The 22,139-nt window shown below is 33.7% G+C and overlaps 1 protein-coding gene across 2 annotated transcripts in view; it reads right to left on the bottom strand.

Annotated features, from left to right (window-relative positions):
- Positions 1 to 11,903, bottom strand: part of LOC141405268 (uncharacterized) — a 335,745-nt gene extending 323,842 nt beyond the window's left edge. The window contains exon 1 of one of the 2 annotated variants that reach the window (XM_073989384.1): positions 11,251 to 11,903. The gene's annotated coding sequence lies outside the window, so the exon portion shown is untranslated. The remainder of the gene's footprint in view (positions 1 to 11,250) is intronic. The other variant, XM_073989385.1, reaches the window with a different exon arrangement.
- Between the last annotated feature and the right edge of the window lie 10,236 nt (positions 11,904 to 22,139).

The raw sequence follows: 22,139 nt of genomic DNA, 5'->3' as shown, positions 1-22,139 counted from the left end.
CAGGTCACATTTTTAGTTTCTTTTGTTAGGTTTTCACAATTTGCTTGAAAACGGTAAGTCTTATCGAAATTGGACTAGAGAGAATCTTTTAGCTGTGAAAATTCTCTACTAGATTAGCTTTCGTAATTATTTCCTAGGTTGTACCATTTTTGAGATATATAAGTTTAAGTTGGGAAATTGCAGTAATGACATTGTTTTATAAGGAGGCGATACAGTCAATGCATTGTCCCAATTTGAACTTTTATATCTCAATAACGGTAAAACCTACGAAGATATCATAATGTCAATCTTGTAGAGAATTTTCATAGCTACAACATTTACTTGAGTCCCATTTCGATAGGACTTTCCAAGCAAAATCATGAAAACCTAAAAAACCTTTAAAAAATATCAACTTAAATCACGGTTTAAATAAAAAGCGCTCCGGCGATTTTTTGTTTTCTGATTTTTTCCATCTACGAACATTGTACTTTCAGAATCCGCAAAAACTTTCCAAGTGTAAGCACCTTCCATTTAAAGTTGTTTCAAGAGCACCGTGCTCATGGATGTGAACCTCCTTTAAAAGTATCCCACACTCTATTTTTTCGTACTGAATTAACCTTGAACGAGTAAAGAATGTCACTTCTTAAAGCTGACATATTTGTTATATGAAGGTTATAATTATTTTTGCCATTCCGTCTTTAAATAAATCGAAAGATTCGTCGGACATCCTTTAAATTATATATATTCCTGATCAGCATAATATAAAGATATCCATCTCTCCGTTCGTCCGTCTGTCAGTTGAAATCAAGATTCAGCTCACAATTTTTAAGATAGAGCTTTGTAATTTGGCATAGAAGTTTCTATTTTTCCTAGGATGTTTGGTGTTGAAAATAAGCTATATCCGTCCACGTTTTTATATAGGCCCCATAGAACAGTACCTCCCGATTTTCGGTATTTTCAAAGTTTTAGCCACATTATCCTACAGAAATGGATACAATTAGGTTAAAGACTTTCTTGGGAATAAAGAAGATACCTGCAGATAATTGTCGGTATAGGTCCACGTTTTGCTATAGCTGCTATAGAAAGGTACCTCACGGGTTTCGGTATTTTGAAGATTTAGGCCACATTATTCTACCAAAATGACTGTAATCGGTTTCGATATGGGTCTACAACATGCCTAAATATAATTGTGGGTATAGATGCACGTTTTAATATGGCGCCCATAGAGGAGGAATTGCGGGTTCTCAGTTTGGCAGGTACTACGATACCGCTCTATGTGAAATCTTTTAAAATATTACTCTACTGCAGCGACTGTAAATTGGTATTTCGTAATCTCAATTTGTAGAAATCCGCCAGGTAGAAAATTATCAATATTGGTAATTATTTCTTTATATTCTCAATATAAAGGTACATCCAGATATTACGTACATATTTTGTACGTTGTATACACGCCATTAAGTGAAATAACTGTAACATGGTATTTCGGATTCTGAATCGATGTCTCATTGGTATTAAACCCTGTTTAAAAGGAAGTGATATTCTCCAGTTACCGTGGCGGAAAAGCTTGGTACTTTGATACACAAAAGGAAACTAATTGTTCCATTTTACTTAAATACATCTCATGGTGGAGGGTATAAAAAGTTCGGACGAACTTGATGCCGTTCTTACTTGTTATACCCTACACCACACTGTGGTAAGGGGTATTATGTCTTTGTGCATTTATATGTAACGTACAAAAGGAAACGAAGTAGACTCATAGTTCCTTTTGGGGATATATGTACATATAATCACTTTCTGAGTCGATCTATGCATGTCCGTCCGTCCGTCTGTTCATGTATTTTTGTTCGCAACGTACAGGTCGCATTTTTTGGCCGGTTGGTGAAAATCGGTTCAGATTTGGATATAGCTCTCATATATATTTTCGGCCGAGTTGGCGTATTTGCTGCATCAAACACGCTATTTGGATATAACTCCCATATATATTTTCGCCCGATTTTTTGCTGCACCAAACACCCTATATGTGTTTGATTTCGTATATTTGCTGCACCAAACACCCTATATCTGTCCAATTTTGATGAAATTTGGAATGTTGACGGAATTTTGTCTAGTAATAAGTGTACCATATTATATAGAAATCAGTTTAAATTGATAAATATCTCCTATATATATTTTATATATTCACAGTGGTGTAGGGTATCATATTGTCGGCCCCGCCCGACTATGATCCTTTCCTTACTGTTTTTTATTTAAAGTGGATTTTTTTATCTGACCTCGTTTACTAGGTTCTTAAAAAGCCCACACAAATATATGATGACCGGTCCAGGTGTTTCCCAGCTAGAGTGGGCACCAAAACACGCTTTTATGAAATAGGTTTTCGTTGGCGGCCATTGGTCACAAAGAATTATTTTTTAACAAAAAATACTGAAAATAGCTCAAACCCTCTGTAAAACTGGTCGTAACTCCTTAATTTCCCAAGTGCCAGTTTTTAAACTTAAAGTGCCGGTTTAGTGATTTGGAATGTAGTGTGTTTGATATGTTCACGTTGCCATACCTTTAGTATGCAACGTATGATACCTAATATGACATATTTGTCGAACTAGCATACCTTCTGTATGCAACTAATGGTATCAAGTTATCATACCTCCAGTATGTAACTTTACACTTTCAATACCTAGATTTGAGTTATCCACACTACGCTAAGACAGCAAGCATGTATTATGCTTACTGTGCTTTTTCCCACGTTTAGTTTGTACTTCCATAGCTTAAGATAGTTGTAGAAATACTGTTAAGATTCATTCTAAATAAAGCTGTCCAAAACAACTCAACGCGTTTTACCACATGGCGATCCTGCCAGATATGAAAAAACGTAAAAAGTTTTGCGGGTCGAAAGTGACAACAACCAAAAGTAAATTTAAAAAAAAATAGCCTCAAATAAAAAGTGAAAAAACCATCACAAAGTAATTTCCCTCAAATAAAAAAGTGAAAAAAAACACCACAAAGTGAAAAAAAACCGCAACATTAATAACCAATAATAACAATAAAATAACCAAAAATAACTTTTATCGATAAAAACATTAACCAGTTGAAAAAAGTTGTAAATCAAAGACGTTCCTACCCTTGCATTGAAAAAAGCTAAAAACTATTAAAAATAAACAGTTGACACAACTACCATAAAAAACAAAACACCAAATAGTTCACGTGTCAAAAATTAAAAAAAAAGAAAAAAAAACAAACAAATTGCAAATTAAATGTTTTTGTCCATCGTCATGTTCAACTATAAGGGACATGAGAGTGTTGTGAGTTCTCTAGAACTACCTAAAACTAGAATGGAAGCGTGTGTGCGGTTGTGTGTTGTAAACGTACAAATTTTTAAATAACTTTGAAGAAACAACCAAAACAAAAAACAACAAGCCGAGCGGGGCGATTTAATCAGTAAAACTCTGGAAAAAGCAAAGAATATCAATGAGATGAAGGAAGAAATTAAGCATGCCAAAGAATCGCTTAAGGAATTGGAGAATGGAAGTGTGGAAAATCTATTTCAAAACTGACACGTTATACGGAAGGTAAAAAGCAAATAAAATAAGAAATAAATGTTAATTTAAATATTACTTATTATATAATAATTAATTTAATTTTATGTATAATATTGTGAAATTAATTTTATAAACAAAATGGGCGGTACTAATTCAAAAATCGAAAAACCTAATGCAAATGTTGTTAATGACATCGTCGTTAAATTAGAGTATCCTACAATTTATTTAATCATTATAATATGTTTGATAGCAGGGCAGTTGTTAGTTACACTGTACCAACTTCATAAGAGATCCTTAAGAAAATCCTACGCTAGAACCGCTTCATTAGCCATGAATATAGACAAGGTTTAAACTGTCATGTATTCATAAATTAAAAATTTTACTACTTTTGTTTTTGTATTTGCTCAAGACAAATTTATAGATGCATGAATTAGAACAACAAATAATTTTACAAACACAACATTATTGAAAATAAAATGTCAAGGAAAATATTTAATAATATGGTGGTTCCAAAAAATATTTTTAAGCAAACCATAAATACATTTTAAAAATATTAAATTTATTGGCAAAATGGCTTTGGAATTGGATATATATTACCTTATATTGTTTTTTACTATTAATCATATCTCGGGAGCTAATTATATGAATTAGTACTTAATTATTTTTAGGTATAAATTTCTTCTTTGGAAGTTTGTATACTGTTAATACTATACTTTGGTCTTGGAGGCTCTGGAATTATTTAATAGAATCAATAATAAATAAATAATAATCCTCCTAAAAATAAATTTTTACATTTTATTACATGATAACGATGACAAATTTTCGAAAATATTTTTATTTTAAATTGCTTAACTAAAATAAAATACGCTCAACGTATTTCGGCAGTACAGTAACTTCTGGTTACCTGTATCATTCATACCTGAAATTTGGCATTTCCTGACCAAAAATCATTTAGTGTACATTCAATAGCTGCATTTTAGCATAGCTACATCAATATTTTGGTGATTTTACATATTGAGAACTCAAAATAATAAAATAAATTCATGTTGTGTCCCACTTTTATAATTGCAAACGCTTTGGGAATACGGACGTATTTAGACATTGGTCTTATGATTGCTTTTTTTCATTGAAAACTGAATTTGAGTTGAAGTTCATATGGAATGGGAACTAATAATAAGTAGAGCGAGATTGATTAGGGAAGAATTTTTGAAATCTCACAAGTGTTTAAATACCGATAGGGAAACTAAACAAGTAACTATCAATAAACACATAAACAATCTCTTCTACCGATTGGAGCAAGTAAGGGTACTTTTGAATGCCAATTACGAAAGGCTCTCAAAAGGCCATAAGGCAGCTGCGGATGCATTTTTCATTGAATTACGTGAAAAATTGATATCCGTATGCTCCAGAAAAAAAATTGCCATATCAATCCCTGAGACATTGCATGAACGTATAATTAGTCCAAAATTAACTGAAGAAGAACAGACGGAGAGCATTCCTGAATCTTCTTATAAAAGTTTAGTTCCTCCAAAAGAACAGAAAGAACAAACAAAAATGGCAAACCCAAGGCTTGAATTTCTGCATGTTGCCACCAGCATACTTCCTGAGTTTGACGGAAGTGCAGTAAACCTTGAACGCTTCCTTGACGCTATAAATTTGGTGGATTCCGTAAAGGAATCGTATGAGGAAGTAGCCGTAAACTTAGTTAAAACCAAATTATGCGGCACAGCTAGAAATTTGATTTCAAAGGAATCAACTCTAGCTGAAGTAGTGGCCACTCTCAAATCATCAGTTAAAGGCGAAAGTGTTGACGTCCTAAATGCCAAGCTCATGAGCGTTAAGCAAGCAGGCAAGGAAGTCAATACTTATGCCAGGGAAATGGAGGAATTATCAAAAAAATTGGAAACCGCATATTTAAATGATGGTTTACCAAATGACACTGCAAAGAAGTATACAACAAATTCAGTAGTAAAGGCAATAATAAAAAATACGCCAATAGAAAAAGTCAAAACTGTTATGGAATCAGGACAATTCCGTAACATGAATGAGGTAATATCCACATTCATAAATAGCTGTACTGAAGCCACCGGTCAGCAAAATTGTGTTTTGACATTTGGCAAGCAAAAGCCTAAAAATAATTTTCAAAAAAACCGCGGAGGTAGACGTGGGTATAACAGATACAACAATGGTATGTATCGAAACAATAATTATAATGATGATTCTCGTGAAAACTATAACGACAGACGAGGTCATAGTAATAATAACGGCAACGGAAATTATAACAGGGGCAAAAATGTTAGGGTTCTCAACGAAGAAAACCCGGGAAACTCCCAGGATCCCCTAATACATCCACAGTAAATGTATACCATCTAAACTTATCCCTCTATAGTTACATTTCCATAAAAACATCTTTAAATGGACAGAGGTCAACCTTTTTAATCGACACGGGTGCCGATATATCTGTAATAAAGGTCGGTAAAGTTAAAAATGAACGTATTGATGAGGATAAAACAACAAAAATTAGTGGTGTTGGTCATGGTTTGGTACGAACCATTGGAAAAGTTGCAGCAGATCTAATTGCTGAAGATTTGCTCATAGGACATGAATTTCATGTTGTCCATGACAACTTTCCAATTCCATCTGATGGAATTATTGGTATGGATTTCGTAAGGAAATATGATTGTCTTCTTGATTATCAAGAAGATAATGACTGGATTGTCCTACGGAATTCTGATTATCCTAGACATATTGCCATAAAAATGTGTCAAGGGCCAAAACCTAACTCCATATCTCTTCCAGCTAGGTCTGAAGTCATACGACTTATAAACATTAAGACCACTGAAAACGAAGTGTTAATACCTAACCAATTGATACAAACTGGTGTATACATTGGAAGTACTATAACATCAAGTGCAATGCCTATGGTAAAAATTATGAATATGACAAATAATGATATTGTCATTACGGATCCAAAAATTAAATTTGAAAAATTAAGTGACTATGAAATAGTACAAAAGAGCAATAAAAATGAAAATGATAAAGAAAAACTGAAAAGACTTTCAAAAAATTTTCCAAAATTTGTTGAGAACAAACTCAAAAATTTATGCTCTGAATTCATAGATATATTTGGTTTGGAATCCGAAAAAATAACAACAAATAATTTTTACAAGCAAAAACTAAGATTGGTAGACCATGATCCCGTATACATAAAAAATTATAGAACACCACATTCTCATAAAGAGGAAGTGAATAGGCAGGTCAATAAACTGGTAAATGATGAAATAGTAGAACCTTCAGCATCGGCATACAATAGTCCAATTTTGTTGGTTCCAAAGAAATCCTTGCCAGGATCTGACCAGAAAAGATGGAGATTAGTCGTGGATTATCGAGGAATAAATAAGAAACTTATAGCCGACAAATTTCCACTTCCTCGCATAGATGACATTTTAGATCAGTTAGGCAGAGCCAAATATTTTTCTTGTCTAGATCTTGTATCTGGATTTCACCAGATCGAACTAGAAGAAGAATCAAGAGATGTGACATCCTTTTCCACAGATAAAGGTTCTTTCAGATTTAAGAGATTACCATATGGTATTAAAATTGCTCCAAATTCATTCCAACGAATGATGACCTTAGCTTTTTCTGGACTTTCACCAGCCCAGGCTTTCTTATACATGGACGATCTTGTAGTGATCGGTTGCTCGGAACAGCATATGTTGAAAAATTTAAGAGACGTATTTGGCATGTGCCGGAAACACAATCTTAAATTACACCCTGAAAAATGTACATTTTTCTGTAGTGAAGTGACATTTTTAGGTCACAAATGTACGGACAAAGGAATTTTGCCCGATGACAGTAAATATTCGATAATTCAAAATTATCCCACACCAAAAAATGGTGATGAAGCTAAACGCTTCGTTGCATTTTGTAATTATTACAGACGGTTCATTCCAAATTTCGCCGAATTATCTAGACACCTCAATAGATTGACTAGGAAAAACGTCGATTTTGAGTGGACCGATGAATGCAACAAAAGCTTTGAAAATCTTAGAAATCAACTACTCAGTCCAAGGATTTTACAATACCCAGATTTTCAAAAACAATTTTGTATCACAACAGATGCAAGTAAACATGCATGTGGTGCCGTGTTAAGTCAAGATCACAATGGTATTCAATTACCAATTGCATATGCATCTAGATCATTTACTAAGGGAGAGAGCAATAAGTCTACAATAGAACAAGAATTAGCAGCCATACATTGGGCCATTCAATATTTTAGGCCTTATATATATGGGAAGAAATTCTTGATAAGGACAGATCACAGGCCACTAACATACCTGTTCTCTATGAAAAATCCGTCGTCGAAATTAACTAGGATGAGACTTGACTTAGAGGAATACGACTTTACAGTCGAATATATTAGGGGAAAAGAAAACAATGGTGCAGATGCACTATCGCGCATTGAATTCAATGATATTAAAAATATTGAAGTCAACTCGATTATGAAGGTGACTACGAGACTTCAGTCGAATCTAGGCAATTCAAATGAGATAAAGAAGAATCCATTGCCTAAAGAATTGGAAAAATTAAAGGTGTATGAGGCAGTAAATGCCCAGGAGCACAGAAAAATGCCAAAATTGCATTTTTCAAAGGATAATGTAGTTATCCAAAAGGGAAAGGTTATCCTTTCTAAATTCAAGTTGAAGGACATTGTTATTAATAGAAATGTAGATCTAGATCACCTCTTTCTAAAGCTTGAAAAAATAGCTTATAACATGGGTCTGACAACCATAACACTATCAATCGATGATAGCATAACAAAAAACATAGGAACAAATGTAGAAACATTTAAAACTATAGGAAATAAAATCTTGCAAGATTCCAGTTTAACAATTGTGCTCACTCCTAAACTTACAAAAGTTACATCCAATTCAGAAAAAATAAAAATTATTCAAAAATATCATGACGATCCCATAACGGGCGGACATCCAGGGATCTCAAGAATGATAAAGAATATAAGACTCAAGTATCATTGGAAAGGTATGGTTAAAGACATAACTAAATATGTCAAACAATGCCGAAAATGCCAAATCTGCAAACATTCCATTAAAAACAAAGAGCCGTTAATAATAACGCCAACTCCACAAAAAGCATTTGACAGGGTTATAATCGACACTATTGGACCTCTACCTAGGTCGAATTCACAGAATGAATATGCTGTGACAATTATGTGCGATTTAACTAAATATTTAGTGGCTATACCAATTTCAAATAAATCCGCTAAAAATGTTGCGAAAGCCATTATGGAGAATTTTATTTTGATATATGGTCCTATGACTTCAATATTGACTGACATGGGTACGGAATACATAAATCAGGTACTCATAGAACTATGTCAACTGATGAAAGTTGAAAAATTAAATTCAACCCCATACCACCATGAGACACTCGGTACTGTTGAGCGATCTCACAGAACCTTTAATGAATACTTAAGATCTTATATTTCATCAGATAAATCCGATTGGGATACTTGGTTAAAATTTTTCCTCTATTGTTATAATACGACTCCGTCTACAGCACATGGATATTGTCCATTTGAATTAGTATTCGGAAAAATACCGAAATCCTTAGATTTCACGCAGCAAGAGCGCATAGATCCTGTTTATAATATTGATTCGTATGAGAAAGAAATAAAGTTCAGGCTACAAGTAGCCCAACGTAGAGCCGCTAGTCTCATCGAAAATGCTAAATTGATTAGACAAAAAGTCTCCATTGAGAAAGCTAATGCAGCTGAAATAGCATTGAATGATTTTGTTTGGGTCCGTAATGAAAGTGGTCATAAATTAGACCCACTCTATAAAGGACCATATAAGGTTATCAGAATTGATAACCATAATAATGTCGATCTTTTGGACGAAAATGGAAAAGTATTTAAAGTCCATAAGGATCGAACGAAAGTGTGTAAATAACTATTTATAACTAATTATATATTTATATAGACTTTCTCGGTAATAAGATAATACGTACTATTTTCAATTTTTCCTTTAATTTTTCTGATCGGATCCCATATTTTTTTTACAACTAATTAATAATAAACCTAATATAAATCTATTTAAAACCTAAATTGATTTCTACAAAAGAAACCGAAATATAGTTTCCGGAGTATTTACCAATTTAGCACACATTTGCATAAGGTTATCGGTTTTGTATGTAAAACAATACATAATAGTTTTAAATATTCAATAATTTTGTTTAATTTCAATACCAAAGATTCAAAAAATAAAACTAAATCAAATTCAAAAATATATATACATATGTATACAAATAAAATAAAAAACAATAGATATAATGAAAAATATTATAAATAATACTTATATAATGTAATAATAATATTATGAAAAATATATATAGAAAGCTAAGAATAATCAATTAAAATCATTGATTATTCTTCGTAAAAAGGGAGGTGTAGTGTGTTTGATATGTTCACGTTGCCATACCTTTAGTATGCAACGTATGATACCTAATATGACATATTTGTCGAACTAGCATACCTTCTGTATGCAACTAATGGTATCAAGTTATCATACCTCCAGTATGTAACTTTACACTTTCAATACCTAGATTTGAGTTATCCACACTACGCTAAGACAGCAAGCATGTATTATGCTTACTGTGCTTTTTCCCACGTTTAGTTTGTACTTCCATAGCTTAAGATAGTTGTAGAAATACTGTTAAGATTCATTCTAAATAAAGCTGTCCAAAACAACTCAACGCGTTTTACCACAGGAACATCAAACGACCTGTTCCTCCCGACAATATAATTTTCTTAATGGGTTTCTTTTGATCTTTCCTCCTATTCTAAGACTGCTCTTCATAATATTCAAACTGCAAGGACTGATGTCTTTAACTACAATTATCACAGGTACTTTTTCACATTCTTCACTTCTGCTTCGAATATAAAACAAGATTTAGATATACATTTTCAAATTTTAAATTACCAAAGGGGAAAATGCGAAAATAGTTTCGTTTACTGGTTATTAAATAACGATACCGTTAATTTATTTCTCATGATGAAGGTAATATTAATTTGTGCCCGGCCAAACTCAACCCTTTTACTTCTTTGCCTTTTCTCGAATAATTTCACTTTTCCCTGTATGCATAATCTGTAACTTTTATCGATTCAATAGTTGTTAAAATTTCTTTTTTTTTGTAAAATAAACAATGAGTAACGTTGTTAAAAAGTTACTGAATTGGGGGGGCTGATATTGTTATTATTATTATAAAAAACACACTTATAGTACCCCCTCAACGTTGTGGTACAAGTAAAAAGAACGTTGGCATTTTTCACAATATTTTTAGTCACAATGTTTAATTCGAAAAAATCTTAAATTCACTTAAATGAAAATGCACATGAAAAAATTCGCACACACTTTCTTCAATAATCTATTTATTTAATAATTGTTCACTTTACACAACGTATTGCAGTTTAATCAGTTTTCGAATTTATCTTTTATTATTTCATTTAAAAACACAAATGGAATATGATGTGGCTAATAATTTCTCTAATTTCAAATTCCAAAACACTGTGTTGTACCCTCATAACAATTACATTATGAAAAGAAAGCAATACAAATAAAAGCACAAAAAAAGAAAGGTAAAACAAAACAAAAAGCAAGAGCTCAAAACTACATTCATAAATAATGCACAGAATATTACACCAGAAGGGAACTATAATGACCTTGGACATTAAGCAAAGTTTCATCTAATCAAGGATATATCCATGGACAGCAAGTAGTTGTAGAAACGCCTGCAGCAGCATACCTTATGCTCTGTTCAAACACTTGTTCAAGGTACACGCGACTGGTTGACTGGCTGGCAGTTCACTGTGTGTAAACATAAACATGAACTTAAACACACACACACCCGAGATTTTTGTTTTGGAGGTCCTTTCCGAAGGCCTTCTTTTATATTTAATTACTGTTATTTATTTGTTAAAGCTTTTAAATACACTTTTTTAACTTTTAAAGTAGATTTGAACTTTTTAACCATTTTTGTGATTTTTAGGACATTCTTAACTTTTTGCTTTATTCCATTTTTTTGCTCTTCGAATAACTCCACTTTTCACTTTCGTTATATGTTTGGTTTTTTTCTTTTCTCGTTTATCCTTTTAAAGTTTTCACTTCATTCCGATACGCGCGCCGTACTTTTATTCCAGAACATCATTTTCCGTAAACACGTCGTATCCTTTGCATTGGCGTTTGAACACTGTTTGCCACAAACCGTGTTCAGTCTATTAGCATCCAGATGCTTGCTCGAAATTTTGCTTTCGTTAGACTTTCATTCCTTGAACCGCCAAACTGCCATCGACATAAATAATTTCCACACAACAACAACAGCGAAAATTGTTTCTGATTAGTTTCACACTCCCGCAACATCCACCATGAAGTCCACAACATTTGTTGAGTATGCGCATGTCAAAAGCATGCCACTCGAACCACAATGTGGAAAGGACCTCTTTTCCACTCCCTATGTTGGTTGGTAAGGACAATTGCCTTTGGAGAACACATGTTATTTTCAGTCAACGGCAGTACTTCATTATGATAGCACGTGCTGTATAGGAAATGATGGGTGAATCCCATTGAAAATTGTTCGTATACGTCCATAGGAAGTCACATCGTTTTAATGCGAACGGAAGTAATTCCAATGCTTTGTTTTAGAGTGAATGAAAAAAGTTTAGACCAACGTACGTGTGTGGATTTGTTAGAAAGTTATATTTTATGTGGGCGTATGTGTTGATGGATTTTAAACTTTTCTTTGGTGATATATGAACGTTATAGAAATTTCTAAGTTTTGTAGGATTTAGTTTATGACAGATTTTATGTGGGAAAGTTTTTTCGCAAAAGAAGTGAACACAAAGAAACTTGGATTTTCAATGAAAATTTATATTTTTGGGAATTTTTTTTTTGATTTTAACTATGTTCTCTACCATACTAGCTTACGTAATTTGAAGTAGCGAAATTTGCCGATTTTTTGCAAGTTCTGGAACAGTATTATAGTTGTTTACATTTCGCTGTGCTAAGGGGTATTATATATTTCGCAACATATTTATTGTTCAATTTGGATGATAATTAGGGAAGATAATTTTTTACACATAGGAAGAAACTTCTTGCTTGCGGCTATAATCGGCTTAGATTTGGATATATGTATGTATCTTCCATATGCACATGGGGGTTTCTGAGTAAAATCGGACACTTTTTCAAAAAGTGGTTTGTGATTTCCTTTATTTTTTTTTTAAATAATGTGCAAAGAAATATTCGTAACTTCTTTAATATTGGTCCAATTTGAAAATATCTTTTTTGTATTTTTTGTTATTTTATCACCTATCTAATTAAAAATAGGAAAAATGCACAGTGGTCATAGATGCAATTTTTGCGATTTAAAATTTAATATCTAAGACTAGCAGTATATTTTCACATTTTTTTTTTGTTTTTTTTTTTGACTATAGGTTCCAGAGTTACCTCGTCTTGAAAAAATCGAACTCTATAAAAAATATGTGCAAAGAAATACTCATAATTGAAAATATATATATATTTTTTTTGTATTTTTTGTTATTTTATCAGCCATCTAATAAAATGCCGCGTTGCTGGCCCGAAGTAATGAGTTTTAATGATAACTTTTTATAGACAATTTAAAATTAGGTATTTTCTACCTCACTTCTTCGGTCCATTGACAAACCGAGAAAGATTTAAAATATAACAAGAGATTTTGTCTGTAACCTTCCCTTTCTCTTACGGACAATGTCGGATTTTTTCACCCATTGAAGCTGTTTAGGATTTATTATCGTCCATGTCCCCGGTCTTTATCCTAAAGCGATCTAATTACACTGTGAACCGACATTTTGGGGGGTGGAAAATTCCTATTGGAGATGAAAGCCCTTGGTGAGTATATACAGAACCTCTAAGGACAGATTCGCCGTGAGTCGAACTTTCGCGATATGGCGTGATGAATATTTTGCTGGAGACCCTAAAAGCCATCTGGAATCAGCGTTATATCTTTGTTCGCTGTTGTTTAAGCTTATATATAAGATGACATGTCTTCAGTCAAATCAAATGAGGATTTTTTTCGTAGAACATTTCGACCTTCTAACTCGCTTCCTTCGATGTCCTTTTCGTCCTTTATTTCAAGAACCGTAATAAAAGTGGTACAATATGACATTTTTCAGCTTCGGAATATTCTACAAAAATGTCGCTCGGAAGATTTTAGGTACGGTTCCCAAAGACATAAAATCGATAAAATCTTGTTTAAGCGGTCGTTTTTCACTTATACCCGAATCTTGCTCAGACAGCCCTATATCTATTTATTTCAATATATTATTGTTAACCTATTGATGGGCTAGAATTCTCGGAGTCACTAAAACAGTTGGATCTCGTTTTGCTAAGCACGTTAATTTCATTATTTTTTGGAATAAAGATCCGGATATCCGAATTATGGAACCGGTTATTCTGATATTAAAACGGAATTTTATCCGGTTTTTATGAACCGATTAACCGTATATGTATATCACTAGAAAGCTATTAAGATTGGCAATCAGATATGATTAATATGCATAAGACATTTTAAGCGGCATTGGTGCTGGAACCAAAAAACCGTATTTTTGAACCGTTTCTTAACGTATGTGAGGATACATTTCTGTGCGTGAAAAAAATTATTATCATGACCTGGAGGGTGGAAAATTCTTTTTGGAGGTGAAAGCCCTTGTTGAGGACATACAGAACCCTGAAGGGCAGATCCGCCGTGAGTCGAACCTTTGAGTTATGGCGGGTTGAATTCTGGGATGGTGACCCATTATTGCAAGTGTAAAAAGTTACGTAACTGAATTTCAAGTGGGTTTAGGGTTCTACTGGGACAGTATGTGCTAAGTCAAATCAATTTAAGACGATTTCTGTAGAACATTTAGTGTCTTACTCCTATCCTGCTGTTGTTTACGTCTTTGTTGTTGAAAAAATTATAAAAATATACTTTAAAGAAAAGGAAAGATACAATTTCGGGGTTAAAATATTAAAACAAAAAAACCCCAGCCGATTTGCCTAGGGCACATCACGAAAATAATCTTACGCCGACATAGCACATATTGTCCCAGTAGAACCCTAAACCCACTTGAAATTCAGTTACGTAACTTTTTACACTTGCAATAATGGGTCACCATCCCAGAATTCAACCCGCCATAACTCAAAGGTTCGACTCACGGCAGATCTGCCCTTCAGGGTTCTGTATGTCCTCAACAAGGGCTTTCACCTCCAAAAAGAATTTTCCACCCCCCAGGTCATGATAATCATTTTTTTCACGCACAGAAATGTATCCTCACATACGTTAAGAAACGGTTCAAAAATACGGTTTTTTTGTAGAATATTCCGAAGCTGAAAAATGTCATATTGTACCACTTTTATTACGGTTCTTGAAATAAAGGACGAAAAGGACATTGAAGGAAGCGAGTTAGAAGGTCGAAATGTTCTACGAAAAAATTCCTCATTTGATTTGACTGAAGACATGTCATCTTATATATAAGCTTAAACAACAGCGAACAAAGATATAACGCTGATTCCAGATGGCTTTTAGGGTCTTCCAGCAAAATATTCATCACGCCATATCGCGAAAGTTCGACTCACGGCGAATCTGTCCTTCGGGGTTCTGTATATACTCACCAAGGGCTTTCATCTCCAATAGGAATTTTCCACCCCCCAGACTTTAAGCTCCATTTTGTTGCACAGTGTTATAAGCGATCTAATTATAAGTCGAATTCTCCTGCTTATTGAGACTTATATGTTTTAATTTTTCATGGCTGATGGATCGTTGAACCTCACCGTTTAAGAAAATTTGTAATTTAGCGTTTGTCTCGATCGCGGGCGCAACCACCGTTGTATCGAAAATTAATTTTCAAAGCGATGCACTCATAGGTTTAGCAAATATAGCGATTATAAAACAATAGGCCCCAGAAATTCGTCTAGCATTTTGGACCACGGGACATTTCTGAACATTTTCTGAAAATTCATTGAAATTAGGTTCAGTAGTTTTGGAAAAATAATGTACTCAAAAGAGTGGGTGTCATCAGTTTTCAAGATATAACATATTTAAAAAAGTAGGCGTGGTCCGGTATTTTGGCTCCAAAGATGTACCTAGGGTACACTCAACCCCATTGCTTCCCAAAATTTATGCTGAAACCGGTATAATCATAAGTTTGGCTTATACCCATAGCGTTTAAAATAAAGGCATGATGAAGGTACCCTCCCCCGAAATTCATAAAATATAGATAACAACGGCGAACATTGAGCTTTTGCTGCAAACTTGATAGAAATCTGTTCAGTAGTAATGGATGCCATTAAAAACGAACGACATTTGATTTTTATTTATAAAGAAGATACAGTTTGACAGCAAATGTATTGCAAAGGCCAAAATTGTAAAAAATTTCATATTAACTGTTCGCTTATGACAACAAATTATGCAAAAACTATACGGTTTTTTGTTCACAACTCTTGCTGTACAAAGTTTATTTGCAATTCATAACAAATACGAACTAAAATAATGGACTGTTTCTCTAAAACAATTCGAACTCAAATTTGTTCGAATTACTACCAAACACCTGTTATTGTAGAACAATTTTGTTTGATTAAAAACACAAATGGAGTAAATATTTTTCAAAAACATACGTTTGGTAGTAGTTCGAACGAATTTTAGTTCGAATCGTCTTAGTGAAACAGGCCATAAGAATTACCTACTACTTTGAGGTGACAATAAATGTATTGCATAGGGAAAAGCAGTACTACATATAAAACTAATCATTTTTGAAAATTTTTGTAGTCATTGTGAATTTTTATGACTTTTGCGGCTAATAGTGGACTAACACTATTGAATGTGATAAAGTTCAGTGATAATAAAAGCCGTCGTGGAGGGTCTTCAGACCGGTAAAAAACGTATGAGTCCATATTGACAGTAAACAACGACGAATCGGCCGCAGACAAGCCTGAAAAGAATGAATATTTGAATCAATATGTATTGTCGGATATGGGACCAATGCAAAATAGTCCGATTTTGGCTTTGAAAACATCGAAATACCTCTAGGCACTATAGGGAAAAATAGACCCTCAGTGTATTGTTTTAAAAGACCTACAAGAGAGTTCTATTTCCTCTCACAATATTATTGGAATCATTTCATTTTTACTAAATGGATAGATGTTATACTCAGCTATCATAATAAATCCCAAAAAGTGCGCCAATTCTAATAAAACCTATCATATATGGAAACTATACACTTTCTAGAAAAGCTGGAATACCGAATTTTTGGGTACTATATATATTACCACGCAAAAAAGTATGCAAAATCGGGTTCACGGACGTAATAATGATTGGGAAGACATCCCCACTGACATCATTAGGAAATATTTAATATTCATTATTCTGAAAGTCGCTAAAACGGGTCCAAAAAGCTCAAACACGTCCAAATACCACCATTCCAAAGGCTAGATCATGACCTATTAATCTTATTTGTGTAAGTTGCTGATGTTATATTTCAAAACTAATCTGATAAATACCTCGGGCCAAACCCCTGATATCAACCCTTATCAAATTTTTGGGTCCCTTTTAAGAACAAAACTCGAAAAAGGTCCTCCAAAGAAGGATCAAAATTTAATAAAAATTGGGGAACCAGTACCCTTAGAGTGTAACATGTCGAGCCTTAAATTTTTAACTAGGCTCATTGTTTTGGGGACCAATAGCAAACGATTTGCACAAAAAACCGTATAGTTTTTACATAATTTGTTGCCATAAACGAACAATTAATATGCATTTTTTTACAATGTTGGCCTTTGCAATACATTTGTTGTCTAACTGTATAGCATTTTTAACGAAATAGAGTATATGTGGCCACATAAGATTTCAATAAACAACTTTCTAGAACATGTATAGATTCAAGAACGATTCTTCAAGCTTAAAATTCGATTATTTTAGATCATTCCTTCCTGTTCAGGTCCGTAAATAACAAACCTTTCAAATTTCCTTGTGTTTAGAACAGTTAGTTATTTCCAGACCTGAGCAGGAGGAAACATTAAAAATAATTTTATTGTTTGCGAATTTCAGCTTAAAGAATCATTCCTAGAATCTTTTTAGGTACATTTTGGAATGTTTTTGGCTATTTTCGCATTTAAGAACCGTTCATAGACATTTCGTAAGTTCCGGAAAGTTGTTTTCTGATATCTTTGCTGCTTCATTGTGGTTGATTACTCTCTTGAATTTTGAACGGTTTAGTATCTATGGAGGGGAAACTAAGAAAAGAGGATAAAATTCGCATTTGTTTAACTACTTTTTCCATTAAGAACCAATTGTACAGAGTTCGTATGTTCTAGAGAATTGTTTATTGAGATCTAACGAACATTTTACAAGTTGGTTGTTTCCTTAATTTTGATCGGTTTGATATCTACAGACTAAAATCCGAGAAAAAACAATAATGGAAATTGGACCTTGACGATTTTGACCTTGAAGATGAGGTCGAATGGATTTTTGTGTGTTCGCAATTATTATTCTTTAGGACGAGAGCTACAACTTTGACTCTACGAGTAATCCTAAACTCCAAGCGGTATAGAAGATATGTGCCTGACAAAATGATCCGTTTTGACATGAAAGCCTAAGGTCTCTATGGGCCCATAAACGCGAAAGTTAAAGTGATAGGGAAAAACGTCGGGACACGTGCCTTCTTATTTTTGGGCTTCTATCAAGCTGTGGTTAGAATGTGTAGGTCATAATATGGTTAATAAACCATGACTCAACAAATGAGAGACATTACTTAAATATGGTACTTTGTCATCGTTGGGGGTATAAAACTTTCCAATTGAAACTTTTCAGTACAGACCCGCGTCTTCATATAACCCCCATAGAAGCGTGCCTTCCGATATCCGGTATTTTGAAGGTGGAGGCCTCAATATCCTACCGAAATGGCTGAAATTTGGTACTTTGTCTTCGTTGGGGGTGTAAAACTTTTCAATTGAAATTCTTCGGTATAGGTACACATCGTCAGATAGCCCCTAGAGAATCGTACCTCCCGATTTGCGGTATTTTGATGGTTGTGCCTTCAATATCCCACCGAAACGACTGAAATTTGGTATTTAGTCTTCGTTGGGTGTAAAAAACGAAATTGCTGAAATTTGGTATTTGGTCTTCGTTGAGGGTTTGAAACTTTTCACCAGAAATTTGTCATAACCCCCATAGAACTGCATCTCCCGATTTTCGTTGTTTTGAAGATTGTGGCCTCAATATCACACCGAAATTGCTGAGAATTGGTATTTAGTTTTCATTAAGACCAAAAAACATTTCGCTCAAACTTTATATGTACAGGTCCACGTTTTCATATAAGCCCAATAGAAAGGTACCGCCTGATTTTTTGTATTTAAAAAGTTTTCGCTACATTATCTCACCGAAATGGCTGAGATTTGGTATTTAGTTTGGAGCTACATAACTTTTCTTCATAAATTTGTCAGTATACGTCCACATTTTGATATAGCCCCATAGAACGGGGGCTCAGCCACATTATTTTACCGAAATGGCTGAGATTCGATATTAAGTCTTCTTTGGGGCTACATTACTTTCCCCCAGAACTTTGTCGCTATAGGTGCAGATTGTGATATAGACCCCATAGAGCGATACCTCCCAATTTTAGGTATTTTTAATGTTTTTATCATATTTTCTCACCTAAATGGCTGAAATAAAGTATTTAGTCTTCTTTGGAGCTACACATTTTACTCCCAAAATCCCATTTGTTAGTATATGTCCATGTTTTGTCATTGCCTCCATAGAATGGTACTTTCCGATTTTCAATAGTTTAAAGGTTTTAGTCACATTTTCTCATCTAAATGGCTGAAATTTGGTATTAAGTCTTCTTAGGCCCATAGAACGATACCTCTTGATTTTCGGTATTTTGAAAGTTTTGGGCACATTTGACTTTGTTCTTTTAGTACGAGAATGCAATACTTAATTCAGTGTAAATATAAATTTTTAAGATATAAAGAAAAAAAAATAGAAAGTGCTAACTAAAACACCAATTTTGGATTAAGACGCTCTTTTAGTAAATGAGCTATATAGCCATATATATGTATGAGTACATTTAATAAAACATTTGTATTTATAACATTAAATAAATGTGTTCATTGTTATCACACAATGTACAGAGGGCTTATTGTTTGCTTATTAAACTTTAACCTTATTTATAAATAATTCATTTGCCTAGTTTTAGCCTTGCTACTAATTACTACAAATAAAGGACTTTGTTATTTCAATATACATACATATACGCTCATAATACTAATATAATAATTTGTGCGGTATTTTAAGTGGAACAAGCTCCATTGTGTATATAACACTAGAAAATAAATATGTAGAATTGGGATTCTATTTTATCAGGAAAATATTGTTGATATATAATAAATAAAGGATTCAATCTAAAAATTAGATTTTAAGTAGATAATCATTTCACTTTAACATTATACAGATTTAAAGCTCCTCGCAGATTAAAGTTTTTTCTATAGTACACACATGCAGAAACGAGATATTGTATCAGCAATCATATTCTAAGAACAAAAAAGTGGTTCAAACATCTGAAAATATATATTGTTGATTCAGCAAAATATTATATGTTTGAAACAACAATATATATTTTCAGATTCTTAATATACTCGATTTTTTCTAAGAATATGATTGATCCTACAATATCACTTCTCTGCGTGCACTTGAGACCTAGTCCCGAAGCCATGTTTGAGTAATGGAAGGAAATGTGAAAGTGAAAAACGAGATCAAAAAGCACAGTTTGGAAATCCATTTATAGTTCGAATTATAGAGCAATTGTTATATATCGACCATCTTACCAACTAATAATTGATTTTAGCAATTCGATTTCACAATGTTTTTATGTATGTAAAATAAGGTATATGAAAAACAAACATATGAAAATTGCTTCTATTAACATCATCTTGTGCGTAACACTTGTGTATATTGCCGATACAAATAAAGACAAATTGCGTACTATAGTTCATCCAAAATATTTATTATTTCTCCATGGGCATTTGCTGTCATTTAAATAGGAACCATGTTCGTACTGTTCAATGTTAAATCTAACTACACTGTATTGTTTACAACACTGTTACCAAAGTGTGTGAATAGTTTATGAACAGGAAAAACAGGGTGATATATTTTTTACGAATTTTGTATTTATTTGTACCCCCTTCGAAGACTAAATCCAACATTTCACCCATTTCGGTTTGACGCTGAATGACGCTGAATGACGCTGAATGACGCTGAAACTTTCGAAATACCGAAAATCGGGAGGATTATGGAATATGTTATACCCTCAAAATACCAAATTTCATCCACTTTGGTTTGATAATGACGCTGAAAGCTTCAAAATACCGAAAATCGAGAAAATACAGAAACGTGGGAAGTACCGTTCTATGGAGCGAAGACGTGAACCAATACTAATAGTTCTCTTCTGAAAAATTGTGTGCCCCATCTAAGACTAAATACGAAATTTCATTCATTTCGGTGGATGAAACCTTCGAAATACAAAAAAAAAATCGGCAGGTACCGTTCTATGAGACGAAGACGTGGATAATTGTCTTCTGGAATATCGGGAGGAAACGTTCTATGGGGCGAAGACGTGGACCTATACTGTTAGTTTTCTTCTGAAATATTTTGTACACCCATCGAAGACTAAATACCAAATTTCAGCCATTTATGTTTGAGAATGACGCTGAAACCTGCAACATATCGATAACACTGTGAACACAAATTTTGGGGCAGAGATAATTCCTTTTGGAGATGAAAGTCCTTGGTGAGTATATTAAGAATCCTAAATGACAGATCCGCCGTGAGTCGAACTTCCGCGTTATGGCGTGATGAAATTTTTGCTATAAACCCTGTAAGGCATCAGGAATTAGCGTTATATCTTTGTTCACTGTTGTTTTAGCTTATTTTTGAGATGACATGTCTGAGCGACAGTTTTGCAGCACATTTCGAAGCTGAAAAACGTCATCTTGTGGTACTTTTACAGCGGCTCTTAAAATAAAGGACGACAAGGACATTGAAGGAAGCGAGTTAGAAGGTCGAAGTGCTCTACGAAAATAATCCTCATTCGATCCGAATGAAGACATGTCATCTCAAAAATAAACTAAAGCAACAATGATCAAAGGTATAACGCTAATTCCTGACGGCATACATGGTCTCCAGCAAAAACTTCATCACGCCATAACGCGGAAGTTCGACTCACGGCGGTTCAGTCCTTCGGGGTTCTTAAAATACTCACCAAGGCCTTTCTTCCCAAGAGGAATTTTCCGTGCGCCAGACTTTCAACTCCATTTTGTTGCACAGTGTAATCGGAAGGTATCGTTCTATGGAGGTTATGCAAGGGTTGCTCGATAAGTTTCTGTCCTAGTAAACACTGCATGTTAACAGGTGCCATTTAGCATATCCGTTGGAAAGTTTGACATTTCTTAGCATAATCGTACTCAGAATAGTTTGACATACGACCATGTGTTGTATTGTATACAGTGTCTTGAAAAAATGACATTGCCAAAAAAGGAAATTTACTTATAA

Source organism: Musca autumnalis, unplaced genomic scaffold, assembly GCF_047663935.1.
Source record: "Musca autumnalis isolate F117 unplaced genomic scaffold, ASM4766393v1 scaffold_5, whole genome shotgun sequence".
Lineage (NCBI taxonomy): Eukaryota > Metazoa > Arthropoda > Insecta > Diptera > Muscidae > Musca > Musca autumnalis.
The sequence above is the reverse complement of the archived record's forward strand: the minus strand, read 5'-3'. Positions and strand labels throughout refer to the sequence as shown.